Source organism: Haematobia irritans, chromosome 2, assembly GCF_050003625.1.
Source record: "Haematobia irritans isolate KBUSLIRL chromosome 2, ASM5000362v1, whole genome shotgun sequence".
NCBI lineage: Eukaryota > Metazoa > Arthropoda > Insecta > Diptera > Muscidae > Haematobia > Haematobia irritans.
Genome location: NC_134398.1, coordinates 39,338,402 through 39,352,956, shown reverse-complemented (window position 1 = coordinate 39,352,956; position 14,555 = coordinate 39,338,402).

Here is a 14,555-nt window from a genome sequence, read left to right as displayed (position 1 = left end):
AACTTAAATTTACATGAAATTGGCAGCCAACGTAGAGCGTGCATCATTTTCCAACATTTTAGCAAATGTTAATGTGGTAAATTTTTTTACTGCTTTTGCCTTTTCCGATTTATTGGATGGGAAACAGTAATTCTTTGTATGTTATTATAATATAATGCTTAATTTTCAGATATGTTGAGGAGAAGGATACTTTTCCTTGACAAACCACACTTAAAATTCACAAGAAATATAGAAGAAGGTACACCCTCTCCCGCCGTATTTGTACCTATAAACGAAAAATCAAGTAGTCCGATTTGTTTAAAAGAATTCAAATCTTTTCGAATTTGTTTTCAGCACGAAGGATATAGTTGACTAAGTTAACGCAAAATGTTCCTCCAAATACGCTTCGAAAGGCGCAGCGAAGCGGGCCGGGTTACGCTAGTACTTTATATAGTCGGAAATTGATTTTGCGATGTGTTACAAACAGAATGACAAGCTTATTATAACCCCGTCACCATTCTGTGGTGGTGGGCATACAAATAAAATGTTGCCAAAATTTTCTATAAAAATAAAATTTTACTATCATTTTCTATAGAAATAAAACTTTGCTAAAATTTTCTATTGAAATAAAATTTTCAAATTTTTTTAATGGAATAAAATTTTGCCAAAATTTTCTAATTAAATAAAGTTTTTGATACATTTTTCTCATTTTCTATAGAAATAAAATTTTGCCAAAAATTTTCTGTGGTGGTGGGCATACAAATAAAATTTTGCCAAAATTTTCTATAAAAATAAAATTTTACTAACATTTTCTATAGAAATAAAACTTTGCTAAAATTTTCTATCGAAATAGAATTTTCAAATTTTTTTTAATGGAATAAAATTTTGCCAAAATTTTCTAATTAAATAAGGTTTTTGATAAATTTTTCTCATTTTCTATAGAAATAAAATTTGGCAAAAATTTTCTATAGAAATACAATTTTGGCGAAATTTTCTATAGAAATAAAATTTTGACAACATTTTTTATAGAACTAAAATTTTGATAAAATTTGCTATAGAAATAAAATTTTGCCAAAATTTTCTATAGAAATGAAATTTTGCCAAAATTTTCCATAGAAATAAAATTTTACTAACATTTTCTATAGAAATAAAACTTTGCTAAAATTTTCTATTGAAATAAAATTTTAAAATTTTTTAATGGATAAAAAGTTGGCAACATTTTCTAATTAAATAAAATTTTGAGAAATTTTTCTCATTTTCTATAGAAATAAAATTTTGCCAAAAATTTTCTATAAAAATAAAATTTTGGTCAAATTTTCTATAGAAATAAAATTATGATAAAATTTTCTATAGAAATAAAATTTTGCCAAAATTTCCTATAGAAATAAAATTTTCAATTTTTTTAATAGTAATAAAGTTTTGGCAAAATTTTCTAACTAAATAAAATTTTGAAAAATTTTTCTCATTTTCTATAGAAATAAAATTTGGCCAAAAATTTTCTATAGAAATAAAATTTTGGCGAAATTTTCTATAGAAATAAAATCTTGACAACATTTTCTATAGAAATAAAATTTTGCAAAATTTTCTATAGAACTAAAATTTTGGCCAAATTTCCTATAGAAATAAAATTTTGCCAAAATTATCTAATTAAATAAAGTTTTTGATACATTTTTCTCATTTTCTATAGAAATAAAATTTTGCCAAAAATTTTCTGTGGTGGTGGGCATACAAATAAAATTTTGCCAAAATTTTCTATAAAAATAAAATTTTGCTAACATTTTCTATAGAAATAAAACTTTACTAAAATTTTCTATAGAAATAAAATTTTAAATTTTTTTAATAGTAATAAAGTTTTGGCAAAATTTTCTAATCAAATAAAATTTTGAAAAATTTTTGTCATTTTCTATAGAAATAAAATTTTGGCGACATTTTCTATAGAAATAAAATATTGACAACATTTTCTATAGAAATAAAATTTTGCCAAAATTTTCTATAGAACTAAAATTTTGATAAAATTTTCTATAGAAATAAAATGTTGCCAAAATTTCCTATAGAAATAAAATTTTTCCAAAATTTTTTATAGAAATAAAACTTTGATAAAATTTTTTTTAGAAATAAAATTTTGCCAAAATTTTCTATAGAAATAAAATTTTGCTAACATTTTCTATAGAAATAAAACTTTGCTAAAAGTTTTGGTAAGTTTTGGCAAAATTTTCTAATTAAATAAAATTTTGAGAAATTTTTCTCATTTTCTATAGAAATAAAATTTTTCCAAAAGTTTTCTATAGAAACAAAATTTTGGCGAAATTTTCTATAGAAATAAAATGTTGACAACATTTACTATAGAAATAAAATTTTGCCAAAATTTTCTATAGAAATGAAATTTTGACAAAATTTTCTTTAGAAATTAAATTTTGAAAAAAATTTTCTTTAGAAATAAAATGTTGACAAAATTTTCTATAGAAATAAAATTTTTCCAAAATTTTTCTATAGAAAAAAAATTTTGCCAAAAATTTTCTATAGAAATAAAATTTTGGCGAAATTTTCTATAGAAATAAAATGTTGACAACATTTTCTATAAAAATAAAATTTTGCCAAAATTTTCTATAGGACTAAAATTTTGCTAAAATTTTCTATAGAAATGAAATTTTGACAAAATTTTCTTTAGAAATTAAATTTTGACAAAATTTTCTTTAGAAATAAAATTTTGAAAAGAAAAATTCTATAGAAATAAAATTTTGACAATTTTTTTGTGTTTGGTCGAATATGCCTTGTATGCAAAGTAGGCATGTTAACCATTGCGTCATTAAATACTTTTTCCAACTATTCTATTCCTCTCTTAAATTTTAAAATTCAACACCAATACCTATCTGCACAATGTATCATATATGTCGGGGAAGATGGTAAAATTTAATATAAATATAAAAATTTAATTCAATTTTCATAATTTTGCATAATTCATAAACAAAAGGAATGCCACCAACATTAATGGTCTATACGATAACGAAATTTTCGAGGGTGGGTTTCATTACCAAAATAACAAGTTCTGCTGCAGGCACACATGTTTCATAATGTATGAATTTTTTTGTATGGACGTGTATGTGTGTGTGTGTGTTTTTATGTGAGTATTTTTATTGCAAACAATTTACAGTTAAGTGGGTCCAACCCACTTAGTAAACAGGGACATGCTGCGGGCATGGTTTTCGGGGAATATCAGCCTAAAGGCAGGTTTCTGCTAAGAGAAAAACTCTCTTTTGGATTCTACGTCTCTGGGCTGTTTTTGTTTTAGGTTGGCAAAAATTCAAATCTATGGGGTTTTCCTCTCCCACTCCCATTCCCAACGCACACTCTCTTTCTCTGGGTTTCATTTTCATGTTGCCACCTTTTAGGCGTGTCGTTTCGAATCACACACATACCCATATTCACTCGTATGAAACCGTATGTGTGTGTGTATATGTGGTCAAAAAACCAATGGGGCCTTAAATTCCTCGCATTCCTAACTAACCGTTTGTCGGTGTTATTATGGTTGTTTATAAATAATTTAGGTGTGAAGATTATATGCCGCGATATAGTTAAATTGTTGACAGCTTAATTTGTATTGCATGGCAGGAAGTCAACTGGCGTAGGTAGATTGAAATAAAAAAAAAAACGCCTGAACTATAAAATACCGAAAAAACGCAAAAATTTCATGGTATGTATGGAGACCTTTTCACATACATATGTATGTACTCGTATGTCTAAACGAATTAATATCAGAGCTATGGGGTAAAGGAAATATGTCTGTCTTGCCAATTCAAATGTTAATAGATATTATTTTGGCGGTTATAAATTAAAATGGCTCATTTAAATGGTTTGATTTTTTTAAAATAATTTTAAGAAAAGTCTACATACACAAATGGTATAGGAATTACGTCGAAATCACAAAATAGCCCATAGACCAATTTTATACACCTAAAATAAAAAAAATACTTTCCACCCAAATGAGATTGCAGATCAAGGAACATCGTTTGGAAATTTCCTTTTCTGACTTAATAGTCATGCCATGCTCCTAAAATAAAAACATTTGAAAATGTGCCTCAATCCTAAGACAAAAGGAAAAACAATATTTAAATTTTAAACAAAAATATTCTGTATATTTTTCCTATGTATCAGGACAATAAAAAAATATTTATTATATAAATTATACCATTTCCATTCTTTATTTCTAAGGATACTGTAACACATAAATTATACGGTGGTCTACGAAAGTGCTATGAATTAATTGGCTGTAGGGATAAAGACATCAAAATACACACTATGCAAATGCATTCATATGAAATATTAGGGTGGCTTAAGGTTATAGGAGGAAAGATATTAAATAAAAATAAGTGAGAAAATTAGCAAATCGGGCGGATACGACTATATCATACCCTAAACCACCCGTACTGCATTAGTAAACATAAACATTTTTGTTGTATGATTAAAAAAGGGTTGGAAGATAAACCGCAGTTCTATATTTAAGAAAAATAAGGGATACATGTTTATGGAAATTTTTGATATTAGCAGCTATAGTCAGTGTTGCCAGGGAAAATTTTCGGTTAACCCTACAAAAGTTCCCTACTTTCCCCTACATTCCCAAAAATTTTCCCTACAAAATTTTCCGTTAAATTTAAACACATACGTTAAATTTAAACACAATTTATCTTAAAACATATGACAATGCAATGTATATTACGTAAAAATAAATGTATGTTATCACAACGGTTGCCACAGTTGGTAGAATTCTACCAAAAATAGTAATTTTTTTCTGTTTAGTAGATTGGTAGAATTCTTGATGTATTAGTAGATATAATCTCTATAGAAATAAAATTTTGAAAAAAAAATTGTTTAAAAAATTTTGTTTTGAGAATTTATAGAAATTAAATGTCATTTCTATAGAAAATGTTCTCAAAATTTTATTTCTATACAAAATTTTTTTTATAAAATTTTATTTCTATAGGAAATGTTGTCAAAATGTTATTTCTATAGAAAATACATTTGAAAATAAATTTGTATTAACACAACGGTTGCCACAGTTGTTAGAATTCTACCAAAAATAATAATTTTTTTCTGTTTAGTAGATTGGTAGAATTCTTGATGTATTAGTAGATATAATCTCTATAGAAATAAAACTTTGAAAAAAATTGTATTAAAGAATTTTGTTTTGAGAATTTATGGAAATTAAATGTCATTTCTATAGAAAATTTTCTCAAAATTTTATTTCTATACAAAATTTTTTTATAAATTCTTTGGAAGAACTCTACCAAAAATAGTAATTTTTTCTGTTTAGTAGATTGGTAGAATTCTTTTTCTATAGAAAATTTTTTCAAAAATTTGTTTCTATAGAACATTTTCTCAAAATTTTAATTCTATAGAAAATTTTCTCAAAATTTTATTTCTATAGAAAATTTTCTCAAAATTTTATTTCTATAGAAAATTTTCTCAAAATTTTATTTGAAGAAAATCTTAACATAAATCTACCAAACAAATAATCCTACATAAAATTTTTTAAAAAATTTATTTCTATAAAAAATTTTGCCAAAATTTTATTTCTATAGAAAATTTTGCCAAAATTTTATTTCTATAGAAAATTTTGCCAAAATTTTATTTTTTAGAAAATCTTGTAAAAATTTTATTTCTATAGAGAATCTTTTCAAAATTTTATTTCTATAGAACATTTTCTCAAAATTTTATTTCTATAAAAAATTTTCTCAAAATTTTATTTATATAGAAAATTTTCTCAAAATTTTATTTCTATAGAAAATTTTCTCAAAATTTTATTTCTATAGAAAACTTTTTCAAAATTTTATTTCTATACAAAATTTTTTATATAAAATTTTATTTTATTTCTATAGAAAATGTTGTCAAAATGTTATTTCTATAGAAAATTTTGTCAAACAACAACATTTTATAAAAAAAAAATTTTGTATAGATATAAAATTTTGAGAAAATTTTCAATAGAAATGACATATTGCTATAGAAATAAAATTTTGAGAAAATTTTCTATAGAAATAAAATTGTGAGAAAATTTTCTATAGAAATAAAATTGTGAGAAAATTTTCTATAGAAATAAAATTTTTAGAAAATTTTCTGTAGGATTATTTGTTTGGTAGATTTATGGTAAGATTTTCTTCACATTTTGGTAGATTTTTTTGGCGCTAGTAGTAACCGTGGTTACCACACATTGTTAAAGATCAAGCCTTGCCGGGGTTTAATTTCCTCTTCTAGTGCCATCTATGTGTTTAAAATTATTAAAAATTGTGTTGAGTGAAAGAGTCCCTATATTTTGCACCTACAGAGTTAGTATGCCACTTATATTGAGCCCATTATTTAACAAGTATATACTGCCGTAAGTTCGGCCAGGACGAATCTTATGGATTACGTAGAAACTTCTACGAAAGACTGTCATCCACAATCGAATTAGTTGGGTTGTGGTATCTTAAAACTTCTTAATACCGTTTTCTAAATTGTGAGTTAGTCCATACGTGGTGTATATGGATTAGAAATAAAAGATATGTATAGGTAAGGCTATGGCCACTCTAGGCAAATATTTGACCAAAATGAGTGTCAAACATTTTTCCAGAACCATTTTCCAAACATCTGAATACAGGCTTTTTTAAAATACTCCTACCACGATGTTATATATCCAATATGAGCTTAAAATGTTAGCTGGTTTGGCTGTGGTGATGGATTCTTTTTTGATTTCTGTCAAATATTTGCCCAGTGTGACCCTAGTCATAATAATTACTAATCGATATGGACTTTTGCACGGTATGTAGAGAGACAGAATTTAAATATGGGGGTCGCTTATATGGGGGCTATATACAATTACGAACTTGATATGGACCAATTTTTGTGTGATTGGGGATCGATTTATCTGAGCGCTATATATAACTATAGACCTATATGGACCTAGTTGGGCATGGTTTTTAACGGCCATAGACTAGCACAATGTACCAAATTTCAACTGACTCGGATGAAATTTGCTCCTCCAAAAGGCTCCAAAACCAAATCTCGGGATCGGTTTATATGGGGGCTATATATGATTATGGAGTGATGTGGATCACTTTTGGCATGGTTGTTAAATATCATATACTACCATCACGTACCAAATTTCAACCAGATCGAATGAGTTTTGCTTCTCCAAAAGGCACCGGAGGTCAAATCTGGGGATCGGTTTATATGGGGGCTATATATAATTATGGACTGATATGGACCAATTCATGCATGGCTATTGGATACCATATACTAAACTTACGTACCAAATTTCAACCGAATCGGATGAAGTTTGCTCTTTCAATTGGCTCCGGAGGTCAAATCTGGGGATCGGTTTATATGGGGGCTATATATAATTATGTACCGATTTCGACCAATTTTCGCATGGGTTTTTGAGGCCATATAATAACACCACGTACCAAATTTCAACTGAATCAGATGAATTTTGGTCTTCCAAAAAGCTCCGGAGTTCAAATCTGGTGATCGGTTTATATGGGGGCTATATATAATTGTGGACCGATGTGTACCAATTTTTGCACGGTCATTGGGCACCATATACTAATATCAGATGAAAATTGCTTCTCTTAGAGGATCCGCAAGCCGAATGTGGGGATCGGTTTATATGGTGGCTATATATAATTATGGACCGATGTGGACCAAATTTTGCGTAGTTTTTAGAGACAATATAATGACACCATGTACCAAATTTCAGCCGGATCGGATGAAATTTGCTTCTCTTAGAGGATCCTCAAGCCAAATTTGGGGGTCCGTTTATATGGGGGATATACGTAAAAGTGGACCGATATGGCCCATTTGCAATACCATCCGACCTACATCAATAACAACTACTTGTGCCAAGTTTCAAGTCGATAGCATGTTCCGTTCGGAAGTTAGCGTGATTTCAACAGACGGACGGGCGGACATGCTCAGATCGACTCAGAATTTAACCACGACCCAGAATATATATACTCTATGGTGTCTTAGAGTAATATTTCGATGTGTTACAAACGGAATGACAATGTTAATATACCCCCCGCCCTATGGTGGAGGGTATAAAAAGAGGAAATCGCTCATAAATCCAAATTTGTAAAAATCGGGCATTATTATTATGTAAGAGCTACAAGTAAGTCTAAAAACGATCGGCTATTATATCAAAATTTGAGTAATATTGGTTAATAAATAAGAGTATTATAACCAAAATTGCGATGCATATATATGGGTGCTATATCTAGATCTGAACCGATTTGGATGATATTTTCCAAGTTTGGTTGATACCACAGAAGGTTACCGGATACTAAATTTGAGTAACATCGGCTCATAAATGGGGCCACTATTGTCAAAAGTAAGGTTATAAGGAGGACATTTTTAAAAATCGGGCGCTATATGGGAGCTATAGCTAAATCTAAACTGATTTGGATGATATTTTTCAGATAGAGTCAGTGCTATAGAAGATTAGAGTAAGCCCAATTTGAGTAAGATCGGATGATAAATAAGGGACTTATGGCCAAATTTGGGAAAATCGGGCGAGTTCTATATATGTGAGCTATATCTAAATCTAAACAGATTTTGATGAAAATTGGCACTCTTAAAGTGTGGCAAATAAGATTACTTTGTGGCAAATTTGATGCCGATCGGTAAGTAAATGAACGCAATCTGATCCCATTTATCGAAATCGGTCGATACATATACACATATTGGAGCTATATCAAAATTTGATCCCATTTTTTCCAAATTCTATAGCATTCGTCCTTGAACCAAAAAACGCCATATACTATATTTCACCAAAATCGGTTACTAATTGCAACCGGAATCCTCCGAAGAAAAATACATGGACAGATGGACAAACCCCAAGGGCAAGATCGACTTGGTAGCACTGGTGCCACTCGATCTACAAATAATCTACCAAATTTGAAGAAAATGTTACAAAAAAACACCAAATAAAGATCTTATTTTTTCCAGTTTTTGTCAACATTTTATTTTTATAGAAAATATTGTCTAATTTTATTTCTAGAGAACATTTTGTCACAATTTTATTCCTAGAGAACATTTTGTCAAAATTTTATGTCATTCCTACAGACAATTTTATCAATTTTTTTTAATAGAAAATTGTTGTTAACATTTTTTATACCCTTCACCACTACTGTGGTACATGGTATAATAAGTTTGTGCATTTGTATGTAACGCCAAGAAGGAGTAATCATAGACCAACCTTTAGTATACGGATCGGCTTAGAATTAAATTCTGAATCGACTTAGCGATGTCCGTCTGTCTGTCCGTCTGTCTGTCCGATTGTCCTAAAATTTGGTACAGGGTCCTGTTTCGGCTCAAAGACGATCCCTATTGATTTTGGAAAAAATCGGTTCAGATTTAGATATAGCTGCCATATATATTTTTCACCGATCTGGTCATAATTGGCGTGTATATCAACCGATCTTCCTCAAATTCCGTACATCCGAATATTTTATGAGTCTCGAAAAACTTGCAAAATATCAGCAAAATCGGTTCAGATTTAGATATAGTTCCCATGTATAGCTTTCGCCCGATTTACACTCATTTGCCCACAGAGGCCAATTTTTTGCTCCGATTTAGTTGAAATTTTGCATAGGGAGTAGAATTAGCGTTGTAACTATGCGTGCCAAATTTGCTTGAAATCGGTTCAGATTTGGATATATCTCCCATATAAAGATTTCGCCCGATTTACACTCATATGACGACAGAGGCCAATTTTTAACTCCGATTTAGTTGAAATTTTGCACAGGGAGTAGAATTAGCATTGTTGCTATGCGTGCCAAATTTGGTTGAAATCGGTTCATATTTAGATATATCTCCCATATATAGCTTTCGCCCGATTTACACTCATATGACCACAGAGGCCAATTTTTAACTCCGATTTAGTTGAAATTTTGCACAGGGAGTAGAATTAGCATTGTAGCTATGCGTGCCAAATTTGGTTGAAATCGGTTCAGATTTAGATATAGCTCCCATATATATGTTTTTCTGATTTCGACAAAAATGGTCAAAATACCAACATTTTCCTTGTAAAATCGCCACTGCTTAGTCGAAAAGTTGTAAAAATGACTCTAATTTTCCTAAACTTCTAATACATATATATCGAGCGATAAATCATAAATAAACTTTTTCGAAGTTTCTTTAAAATTGCTTCAGATTTAAACGTTTCCCATATTTTTTTACTAACATTGTGTTCCACCCTAGTGCATTAGCCGACTTAGATTTTGAGTCTATAGATTTTGTAGAAGTCTATCAAATTCTTCCAGACCGAGTGATATTTAAATGTATGTATTTGGGACAAACCTTTATATATAGCCCCCAACACATTTGACGGATGTGCTATGGTATCGAAAATTTAGATCTACAAAGTGGTGCAGGGTATAATATAGTCGGCCCCGCCCGACTTTAGACTTTCCTTACTGGTTCTTTACTAACATTGTGTTCCACCCTAGTGCATTAGCCGACTTAAATTTTGAGTCTATAGATTTTGTAGAAGTCTATCAAATTCTTCCAGACCGAGTGATATTTAAATGTATGTATTTGGGACAAACCTTTATATATAGCCCCCAACACATTTGACGGATGTGATATGGTATCGAAAATTTAGATCTACAAAGTGGTGCAGGGTATAATATAGTCGGCCCCGCCCGACTTTAGACTTTCCTTACTGGTTTTATTTCTAGAGATTTTCCTCCTACAGAAAATGTTATAATTTTTTTACAGAAAATTGTTGTTTAAATTTTTTTCTATACAAAATTGTGTCAAAATTTTAATCCTAGGGAATTCTTTGTCAAGATTGTATTCCTAGAGAAAATTTTGTAAAATTTTTTTCCTATAGAAAATTTTGTCGACATTTTATTCCTATAGAAAATTTTGTCAATATTATACCCTCCACCATAGGATGGGGGTATATTAACTTTGTCATTCCGTTTGTAACACATCGAAATATTGCTCTAAGACCCCATAAAGTATATATATTTTGGGTCGTGGTGAAATTCTGAGTCGATCTGAGCATGTCCGTCCGTCCGTCTGTTGAAATCACGCTAACTTCCGAACGAAACAAGCTATCGACTTAAAACTTGGCACAAGTAGTTGTTGTTGATGTAGGTCAGATGGTATTGCAAATGCGCCATATCGGTCCACTTTTACGTATAGCCCTCATATAAACGGACCCCCAAATTTGGCAAGCGATTGCTTTAAGAGAAGCAAATTTCATCCGATCCGGCCGAAATTGGTACATTGTGTTAGTATATGGTCTCTAACAACCATGCAAAAATTGGTCCACATCGATCCATAATTACATATAGCCCCCATATAAACCGATCCCCCGATTTGGCTTGCGGAGCCTCTAAGAGAAGCAAATTTCATCCGATCCGGTTGAAATTTGGTACATGGTGTTAGTATGTCGTCATTAACAACCATGTAAAAATTGGTCGACATCGGTCCATAATTATATATAGCCTCCATATAAACCGATCCCCAGATTTGATCTCCGGAGCCCCTTGGAAGAGCAAAATTCATCGGATCCGGTTGAAATTTGGTACATGGTGTTAATATGTTGTCTCTAACAACCATGCGAAAATTGGTCCACATCGGTCCATAATTATATATAGCCCCCATATAAACCGATCCCCAGATTTGGCTTGCGGAGCCTCTAAGAGAAGCAAATTTCATCCGATCCGGCTGAAATTGGTACATGGTGTTAGTATATGGTCTCTAACAACCATGCAAAAATTGGTCCACATCGATCCATAATTACATATAGCCCCCATATAAACCGATCCCCCGATTTGGCTTGCGGAGCCTCTAAGAGAAGCAAATTTCATCCGATCCGGCTGAAATTTGGTACATGGTGTTAGTAAATGATCTCTAATGACCTTGCAAAAATAGGTCGAAATCGGTCAATAATTATATATAGGCCCCATATAAACCGATCCCCAGATTTGATCTCCGGAGCCCCTTGGAAGAGCAAAATTCATCCGATCCGGTTGAAATTTGGTACATGGTGTTAGTATGTTGTCTCTAACAACCATGCGAAAATTGGTCCACATCGGTCCATAATTATATATAGCCCCCATATAAACCGATCCCCCGATTTGGCTTTCGGAGCCTCTAAGAAAAGCAAATTTCATCCGATCCGGCTGAAATTTGGTGCATGGTGTTAGTATATGATATCTAATGACCATGCAAAAATATAGTTATATATAGCCCTCAGATAAATCGATTCCCAATCACACAAAAATTGGTCCATATCAAGTTCATAATTCTATATAGCCCCGATATAAGCGACCCCCATATTTCAATTCTGGCTTTCTACGTACCGTGCAAAATTCCATATCGATTCGTAATTATTTGTAGACTTACATATACATAACATTTTTGTCTAATATATACCACGTATGAACTAACTCACAATTTAGAAAACGATGTTCAGAAGTTTTAAGATACCACAACCCAAGTAATGCGATTGTGGATGACAGTCTTTCGTAGAAGTTTCTACGTAATCCATGGTGGAGGGTACATAAGATTTGTCTCGGCCGAACTTATGGCCGTATATACTTGTTTTATTATAGAATTTTTCTCAATTTTGTCAAAATTTTATTTCTGTAGAAAATTTTGTCAACATTTTGTTTCTATAGAAAATTTGTAAAGTACCTTTTGGGTGGAGAGAAGCATTTGCAAAATCTACCAAAACATCAAGAATCCTACCAATCTGCCAAGCAGTAAAAAATCTACCATTTTTGGTAGAATTCTACCAACTATGGCAACCGTGCTTAGGAAGTGATTCTGAGTTGATTATGGGATCTAAAAGCAATAATTCTGGTAGGCACATTTTTTGGCAGATCAAAGTTATTATACTCTTGGGGTAAAGAAAAATGTAATTTTTGTCTATTGGACATTTTTCATCCAGCCTACTATCTGGCCTACTGTAGTTTAATGATTTTATTCGATACCAAGAGCATAATTACATTGATACTTATCCTGTCGATTTCATCAATATAGATTTAAAATTATGTGATAAAATAATTATGGCTCACAATTGTCAATGAGATGCAGGTAATTAAATTTCAAAAGTAATTAAAACATATTTACCATTCTATCCGGGATGAATAGTATCAGGTGTAAGTCTCTGTAATATCTGTAATAAGCGCAAATTCTGTGGAAGCAACAACGATTATATGTGGTGTTAAAGTGAGATGGATCTATTAAGAAATGATTACTGACAAGGTCATTAATGTCATACATTTAATTTCATTCGAAATTAAATTTAAATACTACAATATTAAGGTAAATGGGTAAATTTGTATTTTGGAATTCATAAGAAAGACCACAGTTGGTAGTTAAACATGTCCACGAATAAGGTTATATTAAAAAAGGAATCCATCATATTGAAACAATATTAGACACTCTTTTGGTCAAAAACTGAAAGGCGTGTGAGCGGAAGACAACTTCGAATTTAAAAAAAAAAAATCAACATTTCGAGTGTCTGAAAATCTGGAAAACCCAAATTTTAATTTTTTTCGAGTTTTCCCAAATTTGGTAATATTTACATTTAGAGTTTTTGACATTTTGAAAATTTGGAAACGTTTACTTTTCAAGTTATTGACTCTTCCAAAATTTCGCAAAATCGACTTTTCGAATTTTTCAAAAGTTGGAAAGACCTTTCGAATTTTTCAAATATAATACATAACATTTTTTTTAAATTTGAAAATATTAATTTTAGTGCTTTTCGAATAATTCATAATTGGGAAATGGCGACTTTTTAATCTTTTAAAATATTTAAAAATTTAAACTTTTAAGGTTTTCAACTTTTTGTAAATTTAGAATTTTTAAGAATATGGAAAAACTATACTTTTCGATCCTTTGAAAAGTTTAACTTTTTGACCTTTAGAATTGTTTTAAAATTTGAAAAATCGAGGACTATAAACCTCGACATATTTGGAAAATCGACCATTAAAAATGTTCTCATTTAGACTTTCGTCTTTTTGATAGAGTCCTCTTTTCTTTCATACTTTTCGACTTTTTAAAATTTAGTTTTGGCGATTCGACTTTTTTTGGAAATGGGAGTTTTGTAAAATCGACTTTTCACCTATTCGAATTTCTTAAAATTTGCAAAAAACGGTTTTTGAACATTTTGGAAGTTTGGAAAAATCGTTTGTTTTTAACTTTCAAATATATTAGATTATTTTTGAAAATTTTAAAATATGGAAAAATCGCATTTACAGCTTTCTAATTTTTTACTTTCGACTTTTTGAAAATTTGGAAAGTCGATTTTCGACATCTTGACGTTTTTGGAAATTGAAAAAAATGGAATTTTCGGCCTTTCGACTTAGTGATAATTTGACCTACATTATGACCTTCGGAATTTCTTTCATGTTTGGAAAGAAACATCTTTTTGACATTTTGAATTTAAAAACCAGATCGGTGAAAAATATATATGGCAGCTATATCTAAATCTGAACCGATTTTTTCCAAAATCAATAGGGATCGTCTTTGAGCCGAAACAGGACCCTGTACCAAATTGTAGGACAATCGGACTAAAACTGCGAGCT